We start from the raw sequence: 9300 nt of genomic DNA, 5'->3' as shown, positions 1-9300 counted from the left end.
ATGGGAACGGTTTTTCTCTCTATATAAAGGTTTATATTCGAGTTTACCGTTCACATAAAAACCTATAAATGGCCATAAATCGGCCCGTGGACCACACAGGAGAGACGTAACATACATTTTAAGTAAGGTAAGCTGTTTTTATTGAAATCCTTTCATTTTCGTAGGTTAGAGAAACGATAGGTTTTTTCCCATACAAATCCTTATATTTCAGAATGTTACGCAACAATGGCTGTGGTCACACTTGGGATTTGACGTTGGTAAAAGGCTTTAACCGTGGTAAAAAGGATGTAAAAAAACTTTACTATAGTAAAACTCATTAGTTGACCTAACACGTTCTAGATGATTTCCCAACAGAAATGTGTCACTCAAATGATGAGCCTGAGGACAGGTGATAATTCTTACGACATTCCATAAATGTTTTTTTTTATCCAGTTACGTGACTGTCTCTACATCATACATTCACTGAAAATTGTGCCGCTGCTTATACTGTTTCTATCCCATTATTTTCTCGGCCAAATATAACCGGTCCATGCTGAATTACTTCGCGGCCGTGATCGTCTGAAAAACCGCCTGGTGGGATTACGAAACTATTGAGGAACGGTGGAACTCTAAAGTGAAAAGAACATGAAGGTTTCTTAAAAAAAGCGTGCCAACCAAAATCCATATTCAGACAATAGATAGAAAAAATGTGGCTACACGGAATAATAAAACACTTGAATTGAATGATTTACTTCTAAATTTATGCTCGACTCAGAAATGAAACACGAACATTAGATGTAGGCGTATGATTCCTTGAAATCCAGAATTTACTGTGGACTTGCCTCGAATGAAAGCGAAAATTGTCTGAGTCACTGTGACATCTCTACTGTACTGTTTGGCACGAAAAAAGGAAAAGAATAGGCTGGCGGCGCTGAAAATACATGTATAAGTATTCAGCAACGTGACACTCAGGGAACGCATCTCAAATAATGCGACTAGATGTCAACTGAATAAACAAAGTTTAGATATACCAGCGATAAACCATATCGTTTTAGGAAAGTTTACTATAGTAAACTTTGCTTTCATTCTACCGCCGTTGCCACCGCAACAGAGTAGATCTGTGTTTACCATAGTAAAATGAGAAAAGCCAGTCACATTAGAAAACGTGTTTACAGTAGTAAACTCGACTTTACTATAGTAAAAAAAGCCCAAGTGTGACCACAGCGAATGCCGATGCTCGCCAATGTTCATATTTCGAGCTTGGGCTACCTGTGATATAGTTTGCTTGTGTAGGCTCAAATTTACTGAAGGGAACGGAGCGTCTCTCCGTAAAGACGTGAAGAATAAAAAACTTGACTGAAATGACGCTCCAACGCTGTAAGGATGTCAAGGAACGACGCAGGAACATCATTTCATAAGGTAAAAAAATGACCTTTAATGAACGTTTCATTGTTTTTGTGGCTATATCGCCGGTAACCGGTCAATGTGTTAAAAACACTAAATGACCGGCAGTCCCATATTCCATAAATTTCACAAAATCGAAAGACTCTAGCTAATCTAAACTATCATATATCGATTAAGACAAGTCAAGCGATCCTGAAATGCTTTATAGATCTCAAGTCTAGTGTTTAGTTTACGCTGGGCTCAGAAGACGAAACCGTGTTTTGTGACACTTGAAACTTTTTTCAGCTAGACTGCCGGTCAAGGTTTTCAAAACACTAAATGGCCGGCAGTCCTATATTCTCAGTATACTTCACAAAATCGAAAGATTCTATCTAATCTAAACTATCATATGTCGATTAAGACAGGTCAAGCGATCCTGAAATGCTTTATAGATCTCAAGTCTAGTGTTTGGTTTACGCTGGGCTCAGAAGACGAAACCTTGTTTTGTGACACAACTTTTTTCAGCTCGACAGCCGGTCAAGGTTTTCAAAACACTAAATGGCCGGCAGCCCCATATTCTCTGTAAATTTCACAAATCGAACAAATTCAGCCGTTCTGAACTATCATAAGTCGTGATCCTGATCAAACCAGCCGGTTTTGTGGGATTTCTATATCATGTTTTTGTTGGTCTCGAGTCTTTGGATGTTCGTTACTATTTTCTGTCCAAAGCATGGCGTGACAGGCGACGTTTGACGTCATAACATCTTGACCTTGTGGAGCTGAAATACACTTCAACATTATCTTGTCGACGTTATGATGAAACAAAGAAACTTTTTTGTACAAGGTAATCCTAACTTTGCGTTGATGTATAGAAATAATATATAGAGAGTTTTCAGTATTCGTTCTGTGCCATTGAGTGGACTGCGAAATTTACTGAGAATATGGGACTTCCGGCCATTTAGTGTTTTAAAAACCTTGACCGGTTGCCGGCCATATAGTCACGGCGTTGTTTTTATTGGGCTATTTTGAAGAAATAGCTCATATGTCAGTGGTGTGAGCCAAGAGACTATAAAGGGCATCCCCCATATACACCCTATTCCATAGGTAATTCGCCTCGAGTTATTTTTAACACCCCAGATCTCAATGGGGATTAGACAACAGCCAATCACATCGCGCGAATGTGTTCCGCGTGGATGACCCACGCTGAGAGCCACGCGTCCTTCACGAAATGACGCAGAACAAAATGGGGAAGACGCGGAGAGCGATTTTGCTATTCCTTTTGTCGACGAAAACGACTACAGCGAGATTTCTGCGAAAGCTGTGTCAGCGAAACCGAAATTAAAAAAGAATCGCCCTTCCTCTCTTGTATAGAGCTAACAGTAGAGCAGGGAAATCCTTAACACACTGAATGTTCTCTCACGATCATTTACAATTTACAGTTTGAAGAGAGCAATTTCTGGTTTGATGTTTATTTTTTTCAGTCTTTATAGCGATTATTCCTACCCACTTACTTTGTCAATTGTAGGCGAACCCCCCTAAAGCTGAATTTCAAGGGACCATATTCAAGCTCAGAAAGAGAAATAACATTTCGTCGTTGCTTATTTACAGCCTCCATAAAACGCGAAATTAGGCATTTTCACGTCGTAGTCGTGCAAAAACGGAAAAGAAATGAACAAAAAAGTGTTGCACGTGCGAAGTTGTTGTTTTGCTAATTAAACCCTTTGTTTTTGGGCGCAATCCATTCAACCAAAATTCAGACCGGTCCGACCGGGAAAAGAGGACCACCTCAAAAGGTGGACCTGTTTTTTCGAAACTTTTCCGGTTGGACCGAACCGATCCATTGAGTTTTGGACCGAAATTTCCGGAAATTTTGGTTGAATGGATCGCGCCCTTTTTGACGTTCTACTTGTCGTCCGCGTCGTTGGATCTTAAACTCCCTTAATTGTACAAACGACCGGTTTCAATAGACCGGCGAAATTTCTCATTTTATTAAAGCACTGAGGTTATGACAAGTTCGAGTTAAACTGATTTCATGGGCTGTCAAAGAGTCCAGCGATTCCTTTTTCCCAGGTGAGCGCCGACTCATTTCGCTTCAATATTCAGGAATGCTCTCGATCTTTTTACGCTTTCATTGCCTCTTGCCTCTCATGCTTTGCACTGCGTTTGGTCATGCGAAACCTCCAAGAAACATCCACGCCTCGCGCAAGGTAACTTTATCCCGATTCTAAAAATAACTCGAGACGAATTACCTATGGAATAGGTGTATATGGGGGATGCCCTCTCTGTCCCCTTTATAGTCTCTTGTGTGAGCGTATGTATCTTTGTATCTTTGTATGTTCGGATGTTTGTTGCAAGAGCCAATAAGGTTGAAGGTACAATGAGTTGATGCTTAGGAACCAATGAGATCTTGGCATCTACTTAAACATGACATTTCTAAAGGTCGAACAAGGGCACTTTGAGGCCGCCATCTTGATTCTTTACAATTTTCTCGTCTTTTATTACGGCTACAGATGTTTGAAAACATATTAAATATCTTCATGATTCAAACACTGTGTACAGTGATGCAGCTGTTTAAGGGTTCATATTTTAGTGTGGATGCTACTTCAAGACATTTCTGACCGAATTCGGCTATCGCTAACGGTACTGACGCACGTATTTATGAGTTGTTTTTTACCCGCTTCAAGGTAGAGTATAAAAGATCGTATATTTTCAAAGCTCTTCCAGTGAAGCAATAATTGATATTTAGATATGGACTTTAATTCGAAAGTATGCGGCCTATAAAATGTGGTTTTGCAAGTTTGAAAGGCAGCTTATATTTTTGAAAGCTGTACCGAGTATTGTTAATCCTGTAAACAAGCTTTAAAAATATTATTCTCTCGCTTACAAAGTTCAACAGACCTTTTTCGTTCCGGCAAAACAACAACAAAAAAAAACAACATGATACATCCTTCCTGCATACTATGCATTATAGTTATTGAAACATATTTTATTTAGTAAAGATGCGTAACTTAAGTAGAAACAGTAGCGTTAGGGAATAAAATTGGCAGAAGCTAGTTGACACAATAATTAGATACTGTTTTACTGAGTGGAGTAACATGATATGAGCAGAAATATATTTCGGCAGTCTGATAATTTTCTTGGAAGTTAATAAATGTTAGGCTATCAACCTTGACGTTGCATAAAACATAATTTAATTGCAGATGTTGTAATGAAGCCGAGATGATTTCTTAAAATTGTTTGAGAAAATTTTGTAGTAAACAATTTGCGTTTTTTTTACGTACGAATTGTAAAAGGGCCAAAGACCAACATCTTCACGTGCAAATTGTGTGCATGAGTTATTTTTATAATTCTGTTTACTAGATTACTGTGTGATAACTCGAATTCCCTCACGTACGAACAACGAAAGGGGGCAAAGTCCAACACTTTCACGTGCCAGTTGTGTGACTGTACATTTCATGCAGATTGACTTTTCACAATAATAATAGTAACTTGAACGTAAGAAGACCTGTTTCGTTTTGTAACCAATGCCTTAAAAAAGGCTCTTGTCTCTTAAGAAGCAATAGCTTTTAAAACATGAAGAAATAAGTTGTCGGAGTTAAAGACTGTTTCACTGAGTAGAATGGCACGTGAAAACCTTGTGAATTGTGATGATGCAACTATCTACCACGATGATAAAAATCCTGGTATTTCTTAACTACTCGAATTCGATGAGTCACATTTTGGCTTAAGAAACTCCGAGGAAACCTCAGAGTTTTCCTTCTAATCAACGTTTGCTGAGTAGATATTTATTTTACTTTAAAAAAATTTGTTTAACTTGCACCAAATGTAACAGGGAAAGACAGAGGAAAGTGAATATATAGCATGAGGATCGACGCAGCTGAGCGTTTCGCGTTTTCATTTATGTACGGCAATTCCCAATTTCGCACAAAAACCCAGTCTACGTTTAGGACCAAAAAGGTAGATTCATCACTCTTGGTAAGGTTACACTGAAGCATTAAAGTTACACTGAAGCATTTAAAATAGCTCATGCACGTTTAACGTGCCCATGTTTTTTAACTGGCGCTTGTTAGACCAGCAATTTTAAGATTCCGTACAAATTCTCAAAGTTTACATTCAAGAGAACTGCGAATCATTCACTCACCATTTTAAGTTATAGGGTTCTTCAATCCCGCCATCCCGACCCAAATTTTGGCGCCGTCTCGTATTCCGTTGGTTTTTTTTCCGGCGTCTCGTATCCCATGCATAATTTCAATCCCAATCCCGAATCCTGACCTCTACTTGGGATCGGACCCTCTACATTACAAGTACATTGTGTAGCACAACAACCAGTTGAGAGGGGTTAAGAGGGGCGGGAGGGCGTTGGTGGGCGGTTGGTACTGCCATATATTGTTTCCTTCTGCTGTCAAGGTCAATCTTCCAAGAATTGGTAAATACAATCATGATTGGCCAAGCATCAGAAATGAACATAGATGTTCTCGGCTAAGCAGGCATTTGTGGGTAGGGAGGAAAGATCCTTTAACATCGGCTGCATGGGTAGCGTGATTCTCACAAGTTCAAGGTCATTTGTGGCCCCCCTGCAGGGGTGGCTAATCATTTAGCGACCTTGTTCAAGATTAGACCATTTTTCGTGACCCCCTATTCATGTCATTTTGCATACAGAAAAACAGACATTGCCAATGCTTACCCCCTCAATGTTTAAGGCATCATTGCCAGAAAGACATCCTGTTCAAAATGTTGCCTGCGAGCAAGCTCTCCGCGGCGCCCTGGCAACAGGGCGGGAAAAGGAAAGAGAACCTGCTACTACGTCTCTGGAATTTGAATGTTGAGAAAGTCGATGTGGAGTGCTGTCGATTGGCGGAGATGACATTAGTAATGATGTCATTACCCTTGGCATGTTTCAAATTATGTTTTTTGAGCTATTTTGAAAAAATAGCTCATATGTCAGTGGTGTGAGCGTATGTATCTTTGTGGCTTTGTAACTTTGTATGTTCGGATGTTTGTTGCAAGAGCCAATAAGGTTGAAGGTACTATTAGTTGATGCTTAGGAACCAATGAGATCTTAGCATCTACTTAAACATGACATTGGTAAAGGTCGAACAAGGGCACTTTGAGACCGCCATCTTTATTCTTCACAATTTTTTCGTCTTTTATTACGGGTACAGGTGTTTGGAAACATTATATTAAATATCTTCATTATTCAAACGCTGTGTACAGTGATGCAGCTGTTTAAGGGTTCATATTTTAGTGTTGAAGCTACTTCAAGACATTTCTGACCGAATTCGGCTATCGTTAACGGTATTAACGCACGTGTTTATGAGTTGTGTTTCACGTGCTTCAAGGTAGAGTATAAAAGATCGTATATTTTCAAAGCTCTTCCAGTGAAGCAATAATTGATATTTAGATATAGACTTTTATTCGAAAGTATGCGCCCTATAGAATGTGGTTTTAGAAGTTTAAAAGGCAGCTTATTTTTTTGAAAGCTGTATCGAGTATTGTTAATCCTGTAAACAAGCTTTAAAAATATTATTCTCTCGCTTACAAAGTTCAACCGACCTTTTTCGTTCTACTTAGTAAAGATGCGTAACTTAAGTAGAAACAGTGGCGTTAGGGAATAAAATTGGAGGAAGCTAGTTGACACAATAATCATGATATAAGTAGAAATATATTTCGGCAGTTTGATAATTTTCTTGGAAGTTAATAAATGTTAGGCTATCAACCTTGACCTTGCATGAAACATAATTTAATTGCAGATGTTGTAGTAAAGCCGAGGTGATTTCTTAAAATCGTTTAAGAAAATTTTGTAACATCTTCACATGCAAATTGTGTGCATGAGTTATTTTTACAATTCTGTTTACTAGATTACTGTGTGATAACTCGAATTCCCTCACGTACGAACGACGAAAGGGGGCAAAGTCCGACACTTTCACGTGCCAGCTGTGTGACTGTACATCACATGCAGATTGGCTTTTTGAGCTATTTTGAAAAAATAGCTCATTTGTCAGTGGTGTGAGCGTATGTATCTTTGTGGCTTTGTATGTTGGGATGTTTGTTGCAAGAGCCAATAAGGTTGAAGGTACTATGAGTTGATGCTTAGGAACCAATGAGATCTTAGCATCTATTTAAACATGGCATTGGTAAAGGTCGAACAAGGGCACTTTGAGACCGCCATCTTGATCCTTCACAATTTTTTCGTCTTTTATTACGGGTACAGGTGTTTGGAAGCATTACATAAAATATCTTCATGATTCAAACGCTGTGAACAGTGATGCAGCTGTTTAAGGGTTCATATTCTAGTGTGGATGCTGCTTCAAGACATTTGTGACCGATTCGGCTATCGCGAACGGTACAACGCACGTATTTATAAGTTGTGTTTCACCCGCTTCAAGGTAGAGTATAAAAGATCATATATTTTCAAAGCTCTTCCAGTGAAGCAATAATTGATATTTAGATATGGACTTTAATTTGAAAGCATGCTGCCTATAAAATGTGGTTTTACAAGTTTGAAAGGCAGCTTTTTTTTTTTTTTTAAGCTGTACCGAGTATTGTTAATTCTGTAAACAAGCTTTAAAAATATTATTCTCTCGCTTACAAAGTTCAACAGACCTTTTTTTTTCGTTCCGGCAAAACAAAAAAATAATAATAAGTGAACAACATGATACATCCGTCCTACATACTAAGCATTATAGTTATTGAAACGTATTTATTTTAGTAAAGATGAGTAACTTAAGTAGAAGCAATAGCGTTAGGGAATACAATTGGAAGAAGCTAGTTGACACAATAATTAGATACTATTTTATTGAGTGGAGTAACATGATATGAGCAGAAATATATTTCGGCAGTTTGATAATTTTCTTGGACGTTAATAAATTTTAGGCTATCAACCTTGACATGGCATGAAACATAATTTAATTGCAGATGTTGTAATGAAGTCGAGGTGATTTCTTAAAATCGTTGAGAAAATTTTGTAGTAAACAATTTGCGTTTTGTAAAAGGGCCAAAGACCAACATCTTCACGTGCAAATTGTGTGCATGAGTTATTTTTATAATTCTGTTTACTAGATTACCGTGTGATAACTCGAATTCCCTCACGTACGAACAACGAAAGGGGGTAAAGTCCAACACTTTCACGTGCCAGATGTGTGACTGTACATCTCACGCAGATTGGCTTTTCACAATAATCATAGTAACTTGAACATATGAAAACCTGTTTCGTTTCGTAACCAATGCCTTAAAAAAGGCTCTTGTCTTTTAAGAAGCAATAGCTTTTAAAACATGAAGAAATAAGTTGTTGGAGTTAAGGACTTTTTTTTACTGAGTAGAATCGCACGTGAAAACCTCGTGAATTGTGATGATGCAACCATCTACCACAATGATAAGAATCCTGTTATTTCTTAACTGCTCGAATTCGATGAGTCACATTTTGGCTTAAGAAACTCCGAGGAAACCTTAGAGTTTTCCTTCTAATCAACGTTTGGTGAGTAGATATTTATTTTACTTTAATAATCTGTTTAACTTGCACCAAATGAAACAGGGAAAGGCAGGGGAAAGTGAATATATAGCATGAGGATCGACGCATCTGAGCGTTTTGCGTTTTCATTTATATACGGCAATACCCAATTTCGCACAAAAACCCAGTCTACATTTAGGAGGAAAAAGGTAGATTCATCACTCTTGGTAAGGTTACACTGAAGCATTTAAAATAGCTCATGCACGTTTAACGTGCCTATGTTTTTTTTTAGCTATTTTGAAAAAATAGCTCATATGTCAGTGGTGTGAGCGTATGTACCTTTGTGGCTTTGTATCTTTGTATCTTTGTACCTTTGTATGTTCGGATGTTTGTTGCAAGAGCCAATAAGGTTGAAGGTACTATGAGTTGATGCCTAGGAACCAATGAGATCTTGGCATCTACTTAAACATGCATTGTTAAAGGTCGAACAA

At 38.2% G+C, this 9300-nt stretch overlaps 1 protein-coding gene across 1 annotated transcript in view; it reads left to right on the top strand.

Annotated features, from left to right (window-relative positions):
• The first annotated feature begins 1271 nt into the window (after window positions 1-1271).
• LOC140928159 (multidrug and toxin extrusion protein 2-like) overlaps window positions 1272-9300 on the top strand; it is a 39377-nt gene continuing 31348 nt past the window's right edge. The window contains exon 1 of the mRNA XM_073377866.1: window positions 1272-1398. The gene's annotated coding sequence lies outside the window, so the exon portion shown is untranslated. The remainder of the gene's footprint in view (window positions 1399-9300) is intronic.

The sequence above is a fragment of the Porites lutea genome, chromosome 2, assembly GCF_958299795.1.
Source record: "Porites lutea chromosome 2, jaPorLute2.1, whole genome shotgun sequence".
Taxonomy (NCBI): domain Eukaryota; kingdom Metazoa; phylum Cnidaria; class Anthozoa; order Scleractinia; family Poritidae; genus Porites; species Porites lutea.
The sequence above is the reverse complement of the archived record's forward strand: the minus strand, read 5'-3'. Positions and strand labels throughout refer to the sequence as shown.